An 11,917-nucleotide genomic window follows, 5' to 3' on the forward strand; every position below is an offset into this window, starting at 1 on the left:
TGAAGGCTTTGGTTTTCATGACAAGAAATGCCACAGGCTGAAAGCAAAAGGAGCAAGAGATCTCCAGCAATAGCAAGGATATCTGGATATCTGGCAGGAGGTCTGGTCTAGAGGGTAGAGCCTCCGTTTGCCTGAAGATAACATCCGCAGGTTGCCAGTTCGAGGCCACCGGCACCGTGAATGGTGAGGCCTTGAAGCAGCTGACAAGGCCAGCCGAGTTATTCCACCTGCTCTTTGGTGTGAGCAAAGAAGCGATTTGACTGCCCTCCATGTCAAGTCAACCTTTATTAGGCATAAACATTTGGTAAGTGAAGACTCTGTACGGAAACCGTAGAGAGAATATAAACCTAAGTAATACACAAATATTTGCATATGTGCACACCTACGTGTACACACAGATGCAAACGTACAATACATTTTACATACAAACATGTATTATTTAAAAAACAAAACAATCAGTTACTCTGCAGATATTGCCAAAGATGTAATGTACTCAGTGATTACTTGCTACAGAAAGCTTGGCTCGATTCAAATTACTCAAATTTAGGAACTGTGCGACTGAGAGGGTTGTGTACTCTACATCACCTGCTAGAAGGAATTGAATTATAGCTTTCTCAGAATGCCCTGTTTTAGCATGGAGCAAGGGAGAGAGAAATTGCTGTCTTAGTGCTTGACATCTGGGACAGTGCAACATAACGTGTGTGGATGTTTCTACTTCACCTAAATTGCAGCTACATAAACGATCTTCCCAGGAGGCATTTCTAAATCTGCCATGTAAGTCATTAGAGGGGGTCATGTTACAACATGCCAAGGTAAAGGCCCTTCTCTCCAGGGGGTGCACTAGGAGGGACAGATATTTTGGTTGTTGACCACTTGTAATTTTAAGATGAAAATTCAGAGGGGAACATTTTTTCTGTGCTGCACTTAGAATGTCTTGCCTTTCTATATCATGTAGTCTGGTTTTCACAAGTCTGGTGATAACCTCAGGAAAGGGAGCTCCTTGTAGCCCTCCATGTGAGAGATGAAGGAGCTGCTTGTCAGCTTGCATGGGAGGAAACTGGAGGCCAGAATGTGATACCAGATCAGAAAGATCCATCTGAAATGTTGTGGTTCTTGAAAGATAGAACCTTTCTTCAACTGTGAAAATCCCTATGGGGATTTAGAATAGCCTGCTTATGTAAACCGCCTTGAATAAAGCCTGAGGAGAAATCTGACGACCAAGAAAGGCGGTATAGAAATAGCTGTATTATTATTATTATTATTATTATTATTATATGGTTGCTCAAAAAAGGTCTGACTTTTCTCACTGGCTACTGTGCGACCATCATAATTGAAATGGCTTAGGACCAGAGTACCTAAGGAACCATCTTCCCCTGCCCCATGAAACTACCTCTTCCCCATGTACAGTCATTGTGCTTATCTATTGCATCATGAGTGAAGCTTTGGCTGATAATGACACGCAAGAGGGTCTTCTCTGTGGTGGCACTCTGTATGTGGAACTCCTTGTCACTGGAAGTCAGACTGATAATGTGTGACCTGAAAGTAGCTATGGGATTTCAGTGCCTACCTGTTGTCTCCCCATAGCCCTAAGCACAAGGAGGAGAGGAGGAGCTGCCACGATCAGCTGGCCCGGGAGAGCCTCAGTGGGCCACATGGGGGGGGGGGATAACAGATCAAGGCTGTAGTGCTGTGGAGGGCATGTGTGCAGTCTCCCAGTCTCACAAGGCAGTGGAGTACATGATGGATCTCCAGCAAGACTGGAGGGGGCAGGCCCAGCTGCCACAATTCCTGGCCTCAAAGAAAGCCAATAAGGGAGGTCACACTGGAGCAGTGGCAGCTGTGAGAAAGGTGGACCTAGCCCCTGCTTGGCCATCCATTGCCAGGTGGGGGCAGGATGAACACCCAGTGCCCTGGAGGGGTCACTGGCCAAGCCTCCTTGGCAGATGAACCCACCAATTCCAGGCCCCTGTCAGACCTCTGGAGCTGGGGAAAGATGAGTGGCAGCAACTGCGGGGCAGCAAGGCTGAACCCCAAAGCCCCTGAACCCTAGCCTGTGGGCCCCACACCCTTACATCCTCCAGGGGAGACTCTTGCACCAGGGAGGAGAGGAAGACAGTGAGGGGGTAGGTGGGCTCTGTGAAGTAACGGAGAACCCCCACCTCAATTAATATAGTTATTGACCCAAGTAAACAATCATTGTGCTGCTGTAGCCAGGTCTGGGGGTGATTCTGGGAGAGGTGACAATCCACCCTAGACACCCCATTCTCCCCCCCCCCCGAAGTGGGAGGGGTGGCTGCAATAGATATCACACTACCTCTAGCTAGCCTTGAGTGAGAAGAACCATCACAGATTCCATCAGCTCAGTTCCTGGTCAGAAGCTACCAACTCCAGCTTGGCTTCAAGCAGTTAAGCTAAGAGGAAGAGTCATCATCTCTAACGATTGGAGCCTGGAGTGCCATGAATTGGCTCCGATACCAGATGCTGTTGTGTGAGTCACACAGGCTGCTGCATTTGGGCCACCTCTCACTTGCAGCATGAGATTAGAAGGATTGCATAGCTGTGGATAAGAACAATGGATGCCTTCGTGCATTGCCAGATGCCCACCACACTTTTGTCAGTGAGAAAGTTGTTCTGAGATCAGCACAACGGATGCATCCCAGATATCTTATATTTACAGCAAGTGAATTGCGACGATAGTGATTCAGTTAATTCCTACTGGTCAGAGATGCTCTAGAATAATGGTTCTCAAACTTTTCAGCGCCAGGACCCTCTTGTTCGAACAACAATCTGTTGGGACCCACCGAAAGTGATGTCATTAACCTGGAGGTGACATCATCAATTTAGGCTTCCAACCTAAGCCACAATCAGTCAAAGATCCCATTACCACATGTTGTTGGCAGCCTTCAGTCTCGAAAAACTCTGGTATCGCGCTCTGAAAGGTGGTTCTGGAACAGCGTCTAGTGTGGCTGAAAAGGCCAATTCGGGAGTGACAATCCCTTCCACACTGGGAGCAAGTGCAGTCTGTCCCTGGTCTGTCTCCCTGGCTATGGGCCTTCCTTCTTTGCCTCTTAGCCTCAGACTGTTGGCCAAGTGTCTCTTCAAACTGGGAAAGGCCATGCTGCACAGCCTGCCTCCAAGCGGGCTGCTCAGAGGCCAGGGTTTCCCACTTGTTGAGGTCCATCCCTAAGGCCTTCAGATCCCTCTTGCAGATGTCCTTGTATCACAGCTGTGGTCTACTTGTAGGGCGCTTTCCTTGCACGAGTTCTCCATAGAGGAGATCCTTTGGGATCCAGCAATCATCCATTCTCACGACATGACCAAGCCAACGCAGGCGTCTCTGTTTCAGCAGTGCATACATGCTAGGGATTCCAGCACGTTCCAGGACTGTGTTGTTTGGAACTTTGTCCTGCCAGGTGATGCCGAGAATGCGTCGGAGGCAGCGCATGTGGAAAGCGTTCAGTTTCCTCTCCTGTTGTGAGCGAAGAGTCCATGACTCGCTGCAGTACAGAAGTGTACTCAGGACGCAAGCTCTGTAGACCTGGATCTTGGTATGTTCCGTCAGCTTCTTGTTGGACCAGACTCTCTTTGTGAGTCTGGAAAACGTGGTAACTGCTTTACCAATGCCTTTGTTTAGCTCGGTATCGAGAGAAAGAGTGTCGGAGATCGTTGAGCCAAGGTACACAAAGTCATGGACAACCTCCAGTTCATGCGCAGAGATTGTAATGCAGGGAGGTGAGTCCACATCCTGTACCATGACCTGTGTTTTCTTCAGGCTGATTGTCAGTCCAAAATCTTGGCAGGCCTTGCTAAAACCACATGCTTGTGCTGTTATTTTGCATAGCTTAGAAGTCAAACATTCCAACCCAAAGCAGAGCACGGACTTGGATTCTTCTCCAACCACACAGCACCCCCCCCCTTTCCAGCATCCCATCTTCCCATTTATTCAGGGCAAAACTCCATGCCTCTCCCACCAGAGCCCGCTCTGCCCAGCAGTTCTGTACCCTGTATTTTCCACTCTGTATTTTCAAAGGTGGTCAAAGTGCTACATTTGCTACATCACCCACTGGAACTCACAACCCACCTAGTGGGCCTCAACCCACAGTTTGAGAAACACTACTCTAGCAGCTACAGCCTTGCATGGGGAGAGGCTTTTACCAAAGATTGTCCCAGAAAGCACCTGCAGGGATTCCAAGAGAATCCCCATAGGTGCAGGGCTTTCTATCACGATCTTTGGAGGAAGCATCTCTCTGTGCAAGGCTCTGTGGTTACCTGGCCTCAGCAGGCTACCATTGCTGGAACATTCAAGCTTCCCCAACATGTTGAACACTCAGGCTGCAGCAACGTGCTGAGGCTGGGTAACAGGCGGATATCTGCAGAGCCTTGCACAGAAAGATGCTTCCCCCAAAGAGGCTTCCCCCAGAAGGCTCTGCATGGGGTTTCCTTGGAACCCCTGCAGCCCAGAGCTTTCTGTTGCGATCTTCAGGAGAAGCCACTTTGGCAGAAGCATCTTTCTGCTCAAGGCTCTGCAGCTAACCCGGCCCATCAGCAGTTGCTGTTAGCTGGAACACTCAACACGCCATGGGACATACCATGGGCCAGGTCAAATCTTCCAAAGGACCAGGGTTTGGAGACCCTGCTCTAGCCCACCACACTCCTCTCTTCCATGCTTCCTCTCCCACTCTGTCTCCATCTTCTTTTCAAATCTAAGGGGCAGGAGGAGGAGAAGAAAGCAGAGGCTGCTGTAGGCACTTGGAGCTCCCTGGGAGGTCTTGGGCCAGCCTCACCTGCAGGACTCCAAAACTTTTCATCATGATTCCATTCAGCCAGACCCCAAGAATAACACTTTCTCATTCAAATACCTTTCTTTCCATAGCTTTTTCTCAATTTAACACACCCTCCCACAGTGTGGGACATGCAATCAGTGCTTCTTAAAACTGCTCCCAAATTAAGGAGCTGGTGGGAACTTAACAGATCAGCCCTTGCTGTGAATCTACCCTGTCTGGTTCCAGACTTTCAGCAGAAACCAGCACCTCTTCTCATTAGGATCCCTTTTTCAATTAGCACCACCCCAGAAGTCCTCCTCCAGAAATTGACTCTGCCACAGCATTTGCACGAAGCAATTTAAAAGCATGGTGTTTTTCAGAAGGCTATCGCCAAGCTGAATAAACTCTCCCCTTTTGCCAAGATGGCCATCATGAAAGCAACTGTTGCCCTGCATGTGCCTGATCTCTTTTGATCTCAGAAGCTAAGCAGGGTAGTTACCAAAAAGGCTGCTTTGTTTAGGGGAATTAGTATATTAACCTTTTGGAAACTTTTTTTGGGACCATAGGCTGGATTAACAAGACTGCGTAGAGCAAAGAGATCCCTTGTCTAGCTTAAAGAGGAGACTGGGAGGAAGGTAACTTTCAATCAAAGGATTATATTTTTATTGCAAAAATACACAAAGGTAAAACATAATACACATGGAGAATCGATAAGTATAGATTTCTAGTACTGGTCTGGTGTACCTAACTAGTGGTGGATGCGTGTGCTGTGTATTTTGGGTGCATCCGAAAAAGAATCAGAAATGGACAGGAAGTAGGGAGGTATTATAGGGGTTCCTTAATCTGCTAAACCCAGTTGCTGACTAAAGATGGGGGAGCAGGGAGGAATAGGTAGGGAAGAAGGGGGGGGAAGTTTAGACGCAACAATATATTTACCTGTCCGGGGGGGGGAGAGTTGGAGGAAGAGTCTGGCCACTCCGGCCGGTGGGCAGTCAGAGAGAGACCGCATGTGCTCTGAGTTCTCTCTTATAAGATTTGTCTTGGACCTGGAAGTTGATCTAAACTGACCGGAAGTATCCCAGAGCTGTGGGCATGCTCAGTAACACACAATGGTACACGTGGAGTATGTAAAGAAAAGGTGGAAGAGTCCAGAACTCAGTTATCAGCAAGTTTGACTCTGGGGGAGGGGGAGTAGCTTACTTCCTGTTGCTACAGGATTTGAGGCTGGAGGTGGCTTAATGGCTGTAATTTAGTTAACAATAGGTGGTAGACTTTGCTGCCAAAGTCCTCCTCCTTTAAGGTGTTTGCATATACAGTGATTGACTTAAACAATAAAGACATTTCCAGTGTCTCTGGAGAAAATGAGTCTTCCCAGACTGACAATCAACATGAGAGATGAGTGAGCTTAAGATTTGACTCCTTTTGTGGCCTGAAAGAGAAGTTTTAGGCCTGCATTTTAGTCCAAAATACATAACTAGATATAAAAACACAACTTGGAAGGGAAAAAGGGGATTTTCACGTAACAGGGTCAGGCCTGGTTAGTACTTGGATGGGAGACTGCCTGGGAATACGGGGTGCTGTAGGCTTATACCATAGTCTTTCGAGACTGAAGGTTGCCAACCATCATGAAATAACCACTGATGCAGTCGTCCAATGGTGGCAGGCAGTGAATGGGCTTTAATCTTGCACAAGATCAAGCCTCCTCCACTGTTTGTTGCATTGCACTCCTGGTCCCACTTCTGGGCGGGGGGGGGGTCCTGCAAGTACCCCTGGAGAACCACCTGTACTACTGGTGGAGAAACACCTTTCCAAACCGATCTTTTGTGCCTAAAACCTTTTAGCTCACATCATTTGTTTATTTATCAAATGACTTTCCCCAACAGGAAGGCCAAGGAGGCTTAAAATCAATATCAAATGAGAAAAACAAAAGACAACAAGATGGTGTGGAGGTTTGGGAGTTGGACTTAGATCTGGAGGATCCAGTTTCAAATCCCCAGTCAGCCATAAAGCTTTCTTGGTGACCTTGGGCCAGTCACTATCTGTCAGTGAAAACCTACCTCACAGGGTTGTTGTGAAGACAAAAGGAGGGAAGGAACTATGTACGCCACCCTGAGCTGCTTGGGGGAAGGGTGGTATACAAATGTGGAAAATAAAAAAACCAAAGAAGTACAAACTGATCAACTGTGTCAATCTGATTTCTGTCTCGGAAAGTAAACTGAGTTTCAAATAAGTATTTTGCTGCCTTGACTAAGCAGCCCTGAATACTTTTTTGTTTGTTTGTTTATTTAAATACATCTTTCAGAACCTGATGACGCAAGTCTTTTATAAAACCCTTGAACTAGATCCTTCTAAGCCCCTCAGCTGTGGGCTGTGGAATCTCGCAAGAAACTCCCACCTTTTTCACTTACCATCTGCCCAATGAGTTCTGTGGGACCTGGAAGCTCGTTTTTTGTTATTGTGTTGCCCTGGCTGGTACTAAATAAAATATTACCAGCCTGGATGAGGACCAGTTCTAAACTGCTGATTGTTCCACATGTTCTGATGTTAATTTTTTTTTTTTTGGAAGGGATAATCCTCATAGTTTATGTCCCTGATTCAGATGTCAAAAGAAAGCTGTGATATGCTATTTTCACCACCTGGAGAAATGGGTTAAAGAGGGGGATGCGTGCCTAGTGACTCTCTGAACTAAGCCTCCTTTGGCAGATTGATTTCAATCAGACTTTGGCTCCTTCCAGATCAAATGCTCTCAGGGCTGATGCATAAGCTTCTCTTGCCCCCTTTAAGATGCTTCAAAGACCACTGTTTCAAGAAGTGCCATCAGTCCCATGAGTGGACTCTGCCATTTGTCCACTCCCATGAGTGGACAAATCAAACTCTGCCATGAGCCAAAGCCCTTCAAAGAAAACAATGGCTCTTGTCTGGTTGAGTAAGGTTTCATTCATCTTGGGTCCTCATCTAACAAGCTGTTTTATAAAACCTTGTACGTTTTTGAGGTCACTTTGCAAGAGAAGCAGGAAGTTCATTGCTTGCTTTCCCCACAGGTACTGAAGCTCCTTCTTCGTAGCCCCACTGACCCTGGCTCCGTCAATTTCTTACGGATATTTTGATACGGCCAATAAACATGCAGTATCGATTTTAACTTTCACACTTCCACCTGCTGGTCGGCACTGCCACCTCGTGGGCAGGTCCTAAAACTACAAATAGCCACATAAGAGTTGCTTGGTCAGACTGACAAGCAGCCACAGCCTTTAGCACCAGTGGTTCCCAACCTTTCGGAGCCCGCGGACCACAGAGGCAAAAATTGGAATTGCTGTGGACCACATCCAACACCCCTGAACACACACACACACACACACACACACAAATACAATTTAATTTGTAATAATTAGAGATTTATTGGAGCTAACTGCTATTAGATGTATTACTTTTGGAGGTTTGTTGGTTGCTGCTTTGGTTGCCAGCGGTGGCTGCGAGCAGTCTGTTCTTCACCCTCTCTGGGCCGTGGAGAAGACTACCACAGACTACCAGAAAGAGAATGGACCACCCTTACTTCAGTCGATACTCCAGTTCTAGCTGCAGGCAGTCCTCCACCCTCTCTGCTTGTCCATTGGGGGTGGCACTCACTCAACAAGACACTGGAAGTGATCAAAAGCGATGTTTTTTGTCTGAGACCTCGTGGACCACTTCTCAGAGTCTCGGGGACCTCCTGTGGTCCATGAACCATGGGCTGGGAACCAGTGCTTTAGTAACATTAAAAAGGGATCGTCAAAGAGGACTGGAGTCCTCTTCTATTTGTAATGAAATAGTATACCTCTTCCAAAATGCTGCAAGTTTTCAAAAATTGAATTCAACTTTTTTTGAATTTTTACTGTGTTTATGCTCCGGTTCAACGAAGAAATTCAGCTGGAGAAAATACTTATTCAAAACCATGTTGTTTCATTTTAAGGCTCCAATGTCCCCCCAAATGCAACAGGTTTTGCTTCCTGGTTTTTCCCCCCCTCCCACAGCACCTTAAATGCAACAATAAGCAAAACTAGAACTTCTTTTCAAACTATGCAAGACACCTGGACAGGTAGATATTTTGTGCTTTGAACTCTTTCACTTCTCTCACCCCCCCTTCCTGACGTTCCCTTCTCTCTCCCTTGCTCTAGTTGTTAGATGCTGAGTTGGAAGAGCAGGGACTCCTAAAAATCCTTCCCTTTCAAAGTGGCCCTTTTTCCTGATTTCTTCAGCTGCACATAATACATGACGCATTTCATGCGAGCCCTGTGATAGCAACATAATACACTATTTTTAGGGCAAAGAAACTTCTATTACTTCTCTGTATGCAATATTTTTACCTTTAGTCTTTCTTATTAAAGCTATAATCTTTCATTGGAAGTGATTTTTCTCAGGGCACAGTCCTAACCCACTTTCCAGCACTGACATAAGGACAATGCAGCTCCAAGGGAAGGTACATTCCCTTACTTTGAGGAGGGTTCCATGAGTGCCACCCAACTGCAGGATGCGGCACATGTCCCATTGGCACAGCTATGCCAGTGCTGGAAAGTTGGTTGGGATTTGGGCCTCAGTCTCTTCTTGAGGGAAAGGGGATTCTTTGCAGGATGCTGATCTGTTATCCAGTATGAGATCCCACGTTCCAATAGGACCGAATGAATTCTCCTACAGCAGAGGTTCCCAAACTCTCCAGGAGAGTTGGGACCTCTTTAAGTTGGTGTGGGAATGGAGCAAAGGCAGTGTCGGCCCCTCCAGGATCGTGCTCCTGCTGCGAAAAAGGGGGTCACTCAACAGGGGTAGCACCAGCTCTCCAGAGTGTGTGGGATGACCGTGGATCCCTCTGTGGGACTCTCTGTGCCTCAAAACGGTTTCATAATGAAATCACAACCCACCAGAATTGAGTCATGATCACATTAGGGAGCCATTCTGAGGCACAGGGAGGTCTGCAACATGCGCGCACGCACACACACACACCCGTACCCTCTGGAGGGCTGGCCTACCCCTGATGAGTTGCCACCATCATGCTCCTCGAGGGGGTGGCAACCAGTTTTACCTGGCTAGGATGTAGCTATGTCCCAGCTTGGGAACCTCTGCCCTAAAGCCAGCTCTTTTGGTAACAGTGGTCTTTCAAGTATACAGCTTTCCCCACTCCTGGGGGAGGCTTTTTATTTTTTTAACTGGTTTGATCCTTCTTGTTGTCTTGTTTGAACAGCCATCTCCTGTATTCAGAATCTGTATATTGTACCTGTATCCATCCTGTCCCCAAAGCATGCCCCATTTCTACAAGACTCCCCACTGACACTTGAACTTAAGCAATAAGGACACCCAGTGCCTTGCAGAAGATGAACACACAGAGCTATAAAAACTCAATTTATTCCAAATGTTAGAATTTCACAGATTTGCATCTCTTCAGCAAACACCTCCTAAATCATTTCCCTTCCCTTTCCCCTCTACCTGCCTGTCCACTAAGCACTGCTGTAACTCAATTTATGACCATTCATTCCTATTTATTTCAAACATTCGATCTGTACAGAATTGCACCGCTTAGGCAAACGCTATCAAAATATTAAACTTGTTTTAGCTTTTAAGATAGAAAAGCTCTCTGACTGCCCTCCCCACTAGAGCCAAATGGCTGTAACTCAGTATGTTACAAAACATAGCTTTTTGCCGCTATTATATTTTCAGAATGTGGCTATACAAAAGGACAACATAAGGGAGCAGGCACCCAGACCAGATAAATGTCTGTCTACACCTGGTAACACAACATGGGGCTGGCCCATGACACTTTGGGTGGCACACCAAAAGCTGCCGTATTGCCCCACTTTATCGAGCAGTGGCTGCCAAGCAGTTCCTCCATCTTCCGCCCCCTGGACCTGAAAAGAGGGGCATGGAGCAGAAGAGGAATTGTGGAGGATAACTGAGTGGCAGGTTAGAGCTTCAGAGGCATTCTTCCATTCAGTTCCCTTTCCTTTTCAAATCCAGTAGTGCTGTGGTCTTCAAACTCTCCTGGAGTTTGAAACCTGCAGTAAGTCCTTGTGGGGGCAGGGGGGAGGCAGCAGGGAAGGGGGAAGGGCAGCGACACGATCCCCAGGATCGCGGCGCTCAGGAGGGCTGCAGGGACTGGGATGCACTCACCAGCCCCTGCAGGGCTCCCCAGGTCAGCAGAAGTGAAAGCGGGGCGATCACACTCCACATCTGCAAAACCCCAAGTGGAGTGCGATTGCTCCACTTTCACTTCTGCTGACCTGGGAGCCCTGCAGAGGCTCGCGCAGGGCTCCCCGCACCCCAGGACGGCTGCTGCAAGGAGCGGGGAGTACATCCCAGTCCCTGCAGCCCCTTTAGAAGTGAAAGTGGAGCGATGCGCTCCACTTCCGGTTTAGCGGAGGTGGGGCGTGATTGCTCCACTATCACTTCTGAAACATCGGGGAGCTCTGCAGATGGTCGCGCAGGGCTCCCCACACCCCCGGGGATTACCCCGTTGCCTCCTCCCTGCCTCCTGGCTGCCCCTGCCCCATAAGGGGAAAGAGGCCAGGGCCCTCAGGCTGGGGCGTCTCGATGCCCCAGTCTGAAAACCTCTGCAGTAGTGGTAAAAGGACCACTTCAGCTTCACCACAGAAGAGCCAGCCCTGGCTGCAAACAGTGTGTCTCAATCGGGCTACTCCTTCCACTCGGTTTTAACTAACAAGCCTGGTCCGGCACCTACAAGAAGCATCACAAGAAGCGATGACGGGCCTACATTTTTAAAATCCCTTGGCTTTAAATGGAAAGGACTGCCAACATGCAAGCAAGCCCTCGTTCAAGTGTCACCCGTGCATGATCTAGAGAGCTAGGCAAATAAATAGATCTGGCGTCCATGGCAGGTGGTTACGCAAAAGAAAGCGCTGAAGAGGGGCGGACAGATTTACCGTTCCAACAAAAAACATAAGCAGAGATGTCTCTTTAAAAGTAGAAAAGAGGGCTCAAGGATGGCTCAAATTTCATTTTAACAGCAGAGGCTTGGGCCAGGGAGTTGGCTGAATTCCGCTTTCACACAGGCCCACTCCATGCAGCAAACAGACAGGGATATGGCTGACATACCGGAAGTCACAGTAGTTTGTCCTGCAACCCTTGGGATTCTGGCTGGAGTTTAAAGGAGAATGCCACAGAACATATCCAAA

This window comes from Tiliqua scincoides, chromosome 10 (assembly GCF_035046505.1).
Source record: "Tiliqua scincoides isolate rTilSci1 chromosome 10, rTilSci1.hap2, whole genome shotgun sequence".
NCBI lineage: Eukaryota > Metazoa > Chordata > Lepidosauria > Squamata > Scincidae > Tiliqua > Tiliqua scincoides.